The following is a 13,073-nucleotide window of genomic DNA, read 5'->3' as shown; positions in this document are numbered from 1 at the left end:
CTCAGTCATGGCCCCATCTTTCTGCAAAATGCTTATTGTTTACTTTAAGTATAAAAAAGGAGTCTTTGATTAATCTTTTGAAAGCATGAAATATGAATGAAGAAGGCAATATGTATTATTTATTTTATTTTACAGTTAATGTAATTAGGGATTTTGCTTATCTTAAATGTCGCAGAAGCCCTGTTTCTATATGCACTGCCTACATTGAGTTCAGCTGTTTAATTTTGGAATGAAAAAAAATGCAATATGTATTATTTCTTCCTTTATTTTACACTTAAATTATTATTTTTGTATAAAGGGATTTTTTTTAAAGCTACACTGTGTAACTTTTTTATTTTATTCTTAGCTAAAAACACTTAGTTCTTTCAAAAATATATGTGCTCATTAATGTACATTTACTTCTTTCAAGTAATAAAGTATTCTCATAAGTTTATAATATGCCATTGAAAATACATACGGGTGAGGGTTCGGATGCTGGTCGCCATGTTGCCCCTCCATCTTGAAAGTACATTAGCCAAAGAGGGACATACCCGTAAATTCAAGCTTCGCCTTTTGTGTTTTAACACTCGATGGCACCGTGTCGAATGTGAAGAGGGGGATTGCCATGCTAATCTTGGACTAAATCAGCCACCTTAGGAGTTAAAACGAAATCAGAATTGAGGGGAACAGAAACTATTATTCACTGGATGGTCATATACCTTTTCACCGCCAGATGGGAGAAAATATCACACAGTGTAGCTTGAACTGCCTAACTTTTTGCACTTCAATAAAATAAAATAAAAAGACTTTGTGGTATTTCGCATATTTGTTTTTGCAGTAGTTTTTGGGGGGTTTCCTGTAAAGATATCAAGATATAGCTAAATATATCGAGATATATATTTGCTCCATATTGCCCAGGATCTAATGCTTTCAAAGCTAGCTTGCTAGCCTCTCCAAAATTGCCGACCCCACCTTTAATTAAGTTCTCAACTATGTTTCACACTAGTATCAAATTTATCTCAGGACAAATCCTCAGAAGAAATAAACAAAACAAAAAATGAGTATAGAGCTGTAAAATAAATGTGGATAGACCTGATAATTTTAATGAGAAATGTTTTAGTTCATACTGAAATTCCTTGCATTTGATTTCAGACTTTGGTATCTCGGTAAATCTGACTGAACAGCTTGTGACATTGTTGCAATCTTTTCTGTCACTCTAGAGAGATTACTAAAGACTGTTTCTCAAGAGCAAAAATGTCCTCTCGTTAATCTCATTGCTGTCTAAGACAATCATTTGTTGTATTATATTATATTTTCTTTTCCTTTGGTCCATATAACAGCATCAGGACCGGTCTCAGCGCCTCTCTCCTGTTTAGGAGATATAGGTGTAACCCAACACTGACACCACAGACTCTGGAGCACGACCTGGTTCCTCCCTGAAGGCACAATAATGCAGTTACACACCCAGCTGAGCTCAAAAAGCTGACCCTGTTTCTCCACGCACTGAAACTCCATCCACTCTCACCTTACAGAACTAACAGTAAGACACAAGAAGAGCAGGGACAAAAAATGAGGGACAGTGCAAAGAAAGAAGACACAGATTCCCAGGATCCAAATTCAGTGTTGCATAACCTCAATATGAAATGTGATCTGGCCTCCAAGCACTGAAAAGGAGCAGAGGAGCATCTTAACTGGGTCAAACTGAGTGAATCATATTCTCCAGTCACACGGAGGAGTTGCACAGGGTCACAGCAGAGAAATGTATACAGTCTCACACCCTTAAAATATGATAAAATATAAAATATTATGTCCAGGGACAGAATAAAAGAGGAGGAATAGACTAAGAAAGGGTGAGAGTGATAGATAAAAAATAGAATTTCTTAAAAATGGACTAGGCTATATTTAAGAATTTTCAAGTATTTTTCGCTTTATCACCCATGTGTGAACAGCTTGTAACGAAACTAGGAATGCACGGATAGTAAAATTGTGGCCGATACAATAACTCTTTCTATTTGAAAGCTGATAACTAATATATTTTCAGATAAATATAAGTCTACATTTTTATATACCGGTAATGTCTGAGAACCTTATTACAAAAACAAAAGTCTCACCATGTCCAAAGCACACAATTATAATGTTGTCATTATAATTCTATGTAGCCTATTTGACAGACATGTCCTGCATGTTGCACTTAACTGTATTTTGAAAGTATTCCAGTCATATTTCAATCAATTCAAAACCATCATTGTAAACAGTGTGCATCTGAAGTGTCTCCGCTGAAAGAAATTATGCATTTATTTGCTATAATGTATCAGCTACATTTTCTTATCGAGCCAATAACATTAAAAATGATCATATCTCAGCCGATATTGATATGGTGGCCGATATATGTGCTTCCCCGGAAAACACTTAAAAAAATAAATAAATAAAAAGTAAACCCTAAAACTCAAAATACTTAATTGGTTTGTAGGACACACTTAAATTAAACAAATGAGTTCATTTAGAAATAAAACTGAACCTTTCCATTGTTTTGAGTTGAATGCACTCATTTTTTAACTTAAGCTTAACTGAAACTAGACAGGGATGTTTTATTTCCCAGCATGCTTTGCCCATGCCACTCAAAAGGTAGAGTAAATGCTAAAACCAAACTGGGGTCCTAACGCCCCAGTATAGTGATGGGGACACTGTACTGTCAAAGAGCACCGTCCTTCGGATGAGACGTTAAACCGAGGCCCTGACTCTCTGTGGTCGTTAAAAATCCCAGGATGTTCTTCGATAAAGAGTAGGGGTGTAACCCCGGCATCCTGGCCAAATTTGCCCACTGGCCTCTGTCCATCATGGCCTCCTAATCTTCCCCCTAGCCTGATTGGCTTAATCACTCGGTCTCCTCTCCACCAATCAGCTGGTGTGTGGTGAGCGTTCTGGCGCAATATGGCTGCCGTCGCATCATCCAAGTGGATGCTGCACATTGGTGGTGGTTGAGGAGATTCCCCCTTCTATGTAAAGCGCTTTGAGTGCCTAGAAAAGCGCTATATAAATGTAATGAATTATTATTATTATTATAAAACTAAGCGTTATATAACGTGTGTAATGTATGCAAGATTAATGGTAAGGGTGACTTAGTAGGGATTAATGTTATGCTAATTTAGAAGAGTTTCTGTTTAAGTGGGTTTCTGGAGAGTTAGCATCATGGTGACAAGTGACGCATGCTGCTTGGTTTGAGAGCAGGTAAGTTACATGTTTTAAGTGCTGTACTCATTCAGTACGTGCTGTACCATGTTATTGTTAACATGTTAGCAAATCAGCAAGTTGGCATTTTCTGAATTAGTTTGTTATAGCTAGCAAATATTTATGTTGAGGTAACCTGATCATTGTAAGTTAATTGTATAAATCAGTGTACTCAAATATCTCAAGTTAAGAACAATAAAAATGTACGAGTGCAAAACTAAAATCTATACTTAAACTTTGAGTTTCTTAATAAAAAAAAAAGCTTTTTGACAACTTATTAATTAACAGTGAAGTAAATAACTGAAAGAACTGAAAATAAAAAAGTTAATTAACTAAATATTTTGTTACAGTTCAGTGTGTAGTATTTATGAGGATTCATTAACAGAAATTCAATATAATATACATAACTATGTTTTCAGTGGTGCATAAAGACCTTACATAATGAACCATTATGTTTTATTAGAATGAGCCAATTTTTATCTACATACACGGCGAGTCTCCTTAGAGTGAAATCGCCATTTAGTATAGTCATGTTTCTACAGTAGCCCTAAACAGACAAACCGCTCTAGAGAGCACAAACTACTCCCTGCCGTTCCAGACAATGACCTGTGTCGACCACCGTAGCTTTGCTTTAAAAAGGAGGGGTGAGTGGTAGGCGTTTGCTTTTCACAACCTCACCGCTGGATGCCTCTAAAATTTACACAGTGCACATTTAATTGCTATCAAAATACTCAAAACTTGATAGTTCTGCTAAGTTAAAACGTTTTGAGTTAGCCCAACGTATTCAGGTTTACAGTGTATCAAGCCTGTAAACATTTTCTTTTTGATATGTTTTTGCTATTGGGGACCAAAAGATGATGTTTACACGCTCCAGAGAGCCTCTCAAACGTTTGCTTGGAGGTGGAGTCTGAATCCCGAACAAACAACTCATATGAGCTGGTTCAATTATTGTGAGTCAAAACATACAGTGTAACATACAGTGTAAACCAAATCACAAAAAGACTTTTATGAATGGGTTCTTTTAGGTGATAAAATATATAGCTGTGTTCAAGCGGCATGGTGCAGACTGATCAGTATGATATCAAAATACAGATTAGAGCGATCTGAGAGCAGACGGCTCTGTATAATTTCAAATCGATTTGAGGTCATACACAGAGTGCTTTGCACAGCATTGCATCAAGTCGAACACACCTATTAATAACGCGAACAACAAATAAAAAAAAGATGTGACGTCTACATGCTGCAGAGAGCCTCTCAAAAGTTAGCTTAGGGATGGAGTTTAAATCCCAAACAAACAACTCTTTTGATCTGGCTCTTTTTAGGGAATCAAAACATACAGCATGCAGTAACAAAGTAGTCCAGAACTGCAGATCACGAAAAAGAATGACTTTTATGAGCCAGTACTTTTTAGTGAATCAAACATATATAGTGCAAATAAGGTAGTCTGATTCCTAAACAAATGACTCTTAAGAGCTGGTTCTTTTTAATGAGTCAAATTACAGCATGAATCAACGATAAATGATTCAAACACATACAGCTCACAAATAACTTATGCTTATAAAAAAAAAATCTATGATGTCACTGAATGGTTATCACAACAACATGATACACATGAGTTTTAGACAATATTTTTAGAAATAAACAAAAGAAACGTTACCACATTTTTTTGTTTATTGCTATCAAAGCAAATTATTGGATTGGATTTATGATGCTTGGTGCTCACAAAATAAATGCTTTTGCAATAATTATTTGAAATGTTTACAAACCTCTAGCCAAGCCACAGTGGGAATAAACATGTGCACGCGTATGTACAGAACGAACAGGCAGCACTCTTCACCATAGTCCCTTTCCCTCCCTCTTCTTCTAAAGGTCATTAGGTCACATTCCTTATCCTGATTCGGGCCTCAGCTATAAAGAGCCAAGCTATGTTAGTGTGTATTTGTGTTACGGGACATCTGTACCAAACATGTTACGCTTAATGGCTGTAGACAGTAGAGGACTGCAGGTAGATCAGCCATTCATGAAACATCTAATGCAAAGCATCGCTGGATCTGGCTGCATAAGAGGCTCTTATGATCTGTGATGCTCAGCAGAAGAGACACGGTCCTATATTCCTTCTCCAAAAATCCAGCCTCCAGCAACTGATGGTTGATGAGATAAAAGGGCAGGAAAGGTTTGGTCTCATCACCTAAATATCCTTTTGTGCATTCCAATGCACCTACAGTATGCACAAAGAGACCAGGATCAGAAGGGGAAGAATATCGAATGATGCACTAGCTCAGAGATCTGAGCTGAGAAACATCTCAACAAAATGTTTGCTCCACCAATAAAAAGTAGAATTAACCGTAGAATGTTCACTAGTAGCACAGTAGCTGTGATCCTGAATGAATCAGTGTTTTTGAACAAATTAAATGAATAAATGCTTCAATGACTCGCACTTAAAGATGTGCAAGCGGAGCCGAGATACTACCTTTACAATTTCTGCCATATAAAAGATATTGTAAAAATAGTAAGAGCAGTATGCTATTATGCAATTCTCAATTCAGCCATTGTCATTTGTTTCATTCCTGAATGAATCAGTTTTTTTGAATAAATTCGCTGAATAAATGACTCATAGACAGATTGAATTCAAACTAGCACACTATGAATTTGTAAGAGAATGCAGCAGTGCCCACTTTTTCAGTGACCTTCATTCCAGAAGTATTTTCCCATTAGTCTTTTCCCCTATAGAGATATTCAAGAAGCCCTTGTTAAAGATTTATAAGCCATGAACAAAACCAACAAGTTCCGAGGTGAATTACCATATTACAAATTGATTCAAAGCAAAAAGGCATTTGATAATTGGACAAAAAGACAAAAGGTACAAGATTGTGTACTTTACGACATTAATAACTACAATCCCATGAAGCATTGCGGATGACAACTGAATTAAAATGGAGCAACACAAAACTATTAAAGATGATTTTTACAGACAAGATTATACAGACAAGATTATACAGACAGACAGACAGACAGACAGATAGATAGACATATAGATAGATAGATAGACATATAGACAGACAGACAGACAGACAGATAGATAGATAGATAGATAGATAGATAGATAGATAGATAGATAGATAGATAGATAGATAGATAGATAGATAGATAGATAGATAGATAGATAGATAGATAGATAGATAGATAGATAGATAGATAGATAGATAGATAGATAGATAGATAGATAGATAGATGGAGATAACAAATGCATAAATCAGTTGAATGATTGATTCAATGACTTGCTCAAAGGAAGTATATTCCTGTAACAATCTGTGTTTTTCTTTTTTAATTGTTGGAATTAATTATTCAATCATTTGTAATTACCTACTAGCAAAATGATGTAACCTGGATAAAGAGTTGGTTTATCCATATATATATTAACCACTAATATACAGACTGGAACAGGCAATCAGATAAAAGTCCTAGTTCTGTGTGATTTTATCAACTAGAACTACTTGTTCATGTTCGAATCCTTAACCATAACCGAAAACAGTGGGGGAAAAAAATCTAATAGAATTTCACTGAAGGAGAAACCTGTGGGTTTTTTGCTCAAGGGTATGATGGTGATCAGGAAATGCTCTACTTCATGAATCACCCATTCCTAAACCAGATCTTTACCACCACCACCACCCTTCCCTGTGCTAAATCCTTGCCTAAATTCTTCACAAATGTACCATACGTTTCTCATTAAAACATCTCAGTTGCCCTCGGGGAAGTTGGCATTAGCAATAATTCGGCACAACCGATTCGATAACAACAACAAAGGAGTACTGACAGCTTGACAGATCATTACAATTGCTTTCAGGACATGATGGAGACAAAAAGAGCAAAACATCTGATTATCCAATGCCATTAGCACAAACGTCTAAGCATTTCTGTTACCTAGATAACATCAACTCTCTTCAAAGTAGAACCTAAAGAACAAACCTGGTCTACTAGACATGATAGGACAAGATGCAAATGAGCAATAGCTGTACTAACATCAGTGCAGTGACAAGTAATTTCTCAAGTCCCTAATATACTCCCAGAAAAACTCTTTTGCATTCACCACTTAAGGATAAAAAGAAGTTTGAAATATCTTTTCAGTGATACTGTTAGTGTGGTCTGACACTAACCACACTGCTGAGAAAGGCATTTAGATGAATAAATAAGTGCTGCACGCTTTCCTCTCAAAAACAAAAATGAGCATAAAAAACAAAGAAGGTGGTGCAAAAACAGCCGTTAAGAAAGCAAAGTGACATGGTTATGTTTGCACTAGCCCTGCAATACGGCACTCGGTCAAGTCACCTTACGTACATTTATATAAAATAGGCTGCTTTAAATCAAGCAGCTTTACCGTATAGAAAATGCTAAACAGTGTTGCTTTCAATTAGAACCACAACTTCAATTTCTACTATAAAGCAGCGTGTTCTTGTTTTTATTTGTGTCTGATCTCTATGGACTAAGCAAAAGAAATGAACTGGAGAAGATTTCCATGCCAAACTCAGAGCTCACCTATGTAATCGCCATTAACCAATGGTAGCTTAAAGGTGCTTACCAGCCAAAGAACTGCTTACCAGTTTTGAACTCCTAAAACGGATTCTAAATTAACTTTGGTTAGGCCTGATTTTGTTCAAAAAGGCACCAGTTTGTTCACTTGAAATCGAATTCTACCAATCGCAATCTGAATTCTGATATGATGCAGCCTGAATCATAATGACACCCCGTTCGTTCGTTGCCCAGAAGAGAACTGGCCTCCTGACTAAGCCTGGTTTCTCCATTCTGTGCTGTCACCTGATGGAGTTTGAGTTCCTATTTGGTACTGTGCTGTGGCGCTGCTGTAAGAGAAATGAACTGAGCTGGATGATGACATAATTTTTTGCAGAACTACTTTCTAGAAAAAAATTAACCGTATTAATAATTGATGATCTTTTCAATGGAACTGAATCAACATGAACTGACTTCAGCTGAACAGCCGAAATACATAATTTTCTTCTTATCACCATGTGGCAACCTTCTGGTCATTCTCTTGAATCAAACTCGGAAGTGACTTAAACTGCAATTCATCGGCTGGCCACTAGAGACATGCTCCAAAAGGGAGTCAAGGCGCTGCAAAGATGGCGACGGCTTGCTCCGCCCACTTTGGGGTTCAAAAATGCTCTTCAGAAATCTACAGGTGACGTCACAGACACTACGCCCATTGTTTTAGGCAGTCTAGGGTGATCACTGTAAAGGATCTATATTATATAAGGTGCTTTATAAATAAAGGCGACTTGACTTATATTGAAGGCTTTACTTATGCTACTATGCTAGCTACAAAAGATGTATACAATAACAATCAGGCATTAGTATTTATTTGTGTAACGTATTGATAAATATTAGAGTATACGAAATTTCTTTTAGTGTATCATAGCTGTTAAATTTAAGTAGACTTGACTCAAAACATGACTCAAAATCCACCTAAACAAATTAAGTGCAAATTGTTACCTCAATTTTGTTGAGTAAATTCTATAGGTTTGTTTTTGCAGTGTACCCACAATCACTGCATTCTTTTAATGTTTGAATTTGGGGCCAAAGGGCTATAGGTTTGGGAGGGGTCAGAGTATGCCTATGTGTTTTAATGGGGGTGTGAGATGCTTACAAATCAGTGCTCACTCTGTGGTCAGGTAACCACCAGAGAAATGAACATTTCAGTCACTGGAAATAATTGAAAGCATTACTTTCAATAAAACCTATGTGCATATCAGTCTGCAAAACCCTATGTTTGACATAAAACGTCCTAAATGGAGTCTCAGTGAAGTATGCACTGCTGTAAAGATTCAAAGTTTAAATTACAGAACATAAGTTTCACTTTTTTACTCTATAAATACTACAGCAAGGACTGTAGTAAGGAGAGAAATCAAACTTGACGCCAAGGTTGGAGTCTCTAAAGTCTGCACCTCAAGATTTGCTCAGGAATGTCACATGACGTCATGTATTTGGGATCGGGTTTCCTCCAACTAAAAGAGCCGGTCTACAATATGATCCACAACCCATATTTGTCTTTTCCTAAAACACTACCAAAACACATTTTGTGAGAGTCTGTTCTTTTCTTTCGCAACTGTTTACATTTGAACACTATCATTCTCAAAGGAAACAAGAGAGTGTCAACACTGCAACATTTGAACACTCCCCTTCTAATCAATGAAGCTGTCTACTTAGGGAGAGTCTAACTCGTTTCGATTCCGTTCAACAAAACGATTTAGAAAATATTTTACACTGTGACATAACTGTCATCATGTGACGCTTGCTGGCAATAACAATACAAAGATATTTCTTAAAACAACTGTTTTGTATGTGCAATTGATTAAACAGTTACACTCAAGTCAAACACTTCCAAATTAAGTTTTATTTAATACACACACAAACATATATACATATATAACATATTGAAATGTGGAAGAGCATTCCCTTATTAAAGGCCTATTTATATACCTATGCATGACCTATGTATATACACACACAAGTGCCTACGTGTGTGTGTGTGTGTGTGTGTGTGTGTGTGTGTGTGTGTGTGTGTGTGTGTGTGTGTGTGTGTGTGTGTGTGTGTGTGTGTGTGTGTGTGCGTGCAACATCTTTTTTGTAATACATCTCTTAGGAACTTCACGTTGCACCAGTAAAATCCTCAAAACGCTCCTACTGTGGTCAGCTTTATCGTCTCATTATGTCCAAAACAAACGGTTCTCAGTTTAACTATTTTTTAAATCGATAACCTCATGGACTGTTCTAGAATGATCAAAGGACGAGTAGTTCAGGGCTGCCAATGAAACTATACGATCTTTGCAGGCATTTTAGTTACGATGCTTTTGTAAAATTCAGCCCAGAATGTTTTTTATGAACACGTTCAGTGATTCATTGAAATGATTCTACTCAAAAGAACGCTTCCCTTGATGTGAGTGTATTTACGTAGACAACTTTATTAATGGAAATATATACGGATATGGATTGTATGTGTACACTATACAACATACGTCATACTCACTGCAATGACGTTACAACCCAGGCGTTAAAATATTATTCGCGTGACGCCTAATCAAACAACTTGATGCTGGGAATTGACGTGTCACTTTGCAACTGTTTTTGGCATATTAGCCCGTCTTGTTCTTTTTTATATATATATATATATATATATATATATATATATATATATATATATATATATATATATATATATATATATATATATTATATAATCGTGTAGGAGCAATGCGAAATGCAAGATAATTTTATTACAAATAGGCCCCCGTGTTGATAAAAAAAAGAAAAGATAAAAAAACGGTTTTGTAATGATTCGGTGTCGAATTCCAGAATTTTCCGGGAAAGATGCAGTGGACAATCACAATAGCGAAGCCTCTTAATTCTCACTTGGACATTATGAGTGTTTTAGTAGTTAATTTTGATATAACCTAGCAGTGTTCAACATAAAGATCCCCCCCCCCCCCTCCCTTCCCAAAAAAAAAAAAAAAAATACACAAGATGAACATAGCCTAAAAATTGCAGTATTGCTAGTTAAAATGCAGCTGTCAAAATAGACTCATATAAAAAAGAAGTAAATCAGCTCACGTAAAAAGTTGTAATAGTTTAAAGCACTAAGTTTCGTTTAGGTTCGTTTCGTTTTCATTAAATTCAAGACTTCCCTTTCCCATCAAAGAGGCAACCGGCTCGCGCTTTTCTGCAACTTGAAACTTTGCGAAACAATGTCTCCGCGCGCCTCCTAAACTACATTACTTTGAACAAAAACGCGTCTACTTACCTTGGGTTCAGTAAATCTTGCTTATCAACACTTTAGTCCCTAAATGCCCGAATTAGAAAGCATGTCATTCTGTTGCTGCGAAGTCCACGGTGGACCAGACCAGACCAGTGTGGAATTCCGCCATGTCAATTATGTGGAAGCGCACATGGGGGTGTAAAAATTTACCGTATTACTCCAAATACTCTCCCGACCCATTCCATTAGTGACCGCATCCGCACGGACTCATGTCTGATGATGATGATAAAGGTGGATGTTAGAAGAGATTGCCCTCTTTGGATAGATTAGTCTCAACCATGCCAACGTGAAAGCAGTAGGCTATATTTTTCATATACATTTTCTTAAAATAGCTCTCTTGAGAAAATATGACTAGCTTGAAGAAAAAAGTTCAAGAAGACATTTTTTACAAAAATTCTTGATAATATATACATATAAATTATCAACTATATATATATATATATATATATATATATATATATATATATATATATATATATATATATATAAACAATTTCTGTAAAAATGTCTTCTTGAACTTGTATTATATTATACATTAATATTGAATTAGCTAAATATAACACTTTAGGACTTAAACTTGTGGCTGAATACGAATATTTTGATTTATTTCAAAATACAAACCATTTAATCTAAAACACATTACTGGTTTAAAAGTCATGTGCTTTATCCACAAACTTATTAAGTTCCTTTTTGTAGGTTTCACATCCTCAAATGATACACAGGATTTTTTAGGACTAAGATATCTCATAAAAAGCCACACAGGTGTGGAATATAATCTATAACTTCACACTTTCGTCATCATTGTCCATGGCTACACAATACACATACTGTTATAATAACTGTGCATTGTTAAATGTTCATCTAATATTTATTGCAATATTCCAACCCCATGAATCAAAGTTTTTAAAACTCTTTTTATTTGCCTGATTTGTGGGTGAAATAAGAAATCTTACTTGTTATAATAATGTGATTGAAGTTTTACAACAACAACAACAACAACAACAACAACAACAACAACAGCAAAAACAATAATATATATATATATATATAAATATATATATATATATATATATATATATATATATATATATATATATATATATATATATATATATATATATATATATATATATATATATATTTATTTATTTATAACCCTAGAGAGAAAGAGAGAGAGAGATTTTAAGATTCTTTACTTAATTAAATAGCATAAATAGAAATAGCAATAGTTGAAAGGTTTAAAAAAATCTTACATTTAAATATGTGTGTGTATTTAAATGTCAGATTTATATATAGCATATGCTAAACTGCTATATATATATATATAGCATTTTAGCATTTCAAAGCTTTTCTTATAGACAAAGTAGGCGGCCATAACATAAAGAGTGACCATAACTTAAAGAGAAACCACAGCGCCACTTAGTGGTCATAAACATTAAATGAATCAGATCATATCTTATTCTTATTCAAGAGATTTGTTCACAGTCTGGGATAGAACAATTAAAGTGTGAATTATCAAGACATTAACAACCACTTCTATACGAGCAGCATTATCAAGATGAATAATATTATATAAATAAGCCTATCTCTATAAACAGAATCGTAGTAGTAGTAGTAGTAGTAGTAGCCTAATATAATTTGTAGTAAAAGAGTAAAACAAATGTAGAGCTTTTATAGTTGGGCTGACATGTCTGATATACAGTGCATTCCAATGTGACGTATGTAAACAACTGTTACACAAAAAAGTGCTGTTACATCACCGAGCGTGAAGGATATTTCAAAATAAAAGTCATCGTCTTGTAGCAGAAAAGTGCGGAAAAGAATAAAATGAACATGAGATGTCCTTTACTTAAACATTCGCGTAAATATCGATATATTCCACAAGGCACGAGTTGTAAATGAATGCTACCCCTCAACGAATAATATAAAATGCACAAAATTAAAAACGATGGATTTAAAGTTCTCTCAAACCTGAGGACTTTTAAAGTAAAATTTGCTGTGATTTCAAAACCACTGCTCTCTGGGGTCAGATGAGGTATTA

General features: G+C 35.2%; 1 protein-coding gene across 3 annotated transcripts in view; it reads right to left on the bottom strand.

Moving 5' to 3' along the window:
- Positions 1–11,151, bottom strand: part of fndc3bb (fibronectin type III domain containing 3Bb) — a 74,311-nt gene extending 63,160 nt beyond the window's left edge. For all 3 annotated transcript variants that reach the window (XM_067434373.1, XM_067434376.1, XM_067434375.1), the window contains exon 1: positions 11,018–11,151. The gene's annotated coding sequence lies outside the window, so the exon portion shown is untranslated. The remainder of the gene's footprint in view (positions 1–11,017) is intronic.
- Between the last annotated feature and the right edge of the window lie 1,922 nt (positions 11,152–13,073).

The sequence above is a fragment of the Pseudorasbora parva genome, chromosome 24, assembly GCF_024679245.1.
Source record: "Pseudorasbora parva isolate DD20220531a chromosome 24, ASM2467924v1, whole genome shotgun sequence".
Taxonomy (NCBI): Eukaryota; Metazoa; Chordata; class Actinopteri; order Cypriniformes; family Gobionidae; genus Pseudorasbora; species Pseudorasbora parva.
Note: the sequence above shows the minus strand (reverse complement) of the source record. Positions and strands in the feature narration are given on the sequence as shown.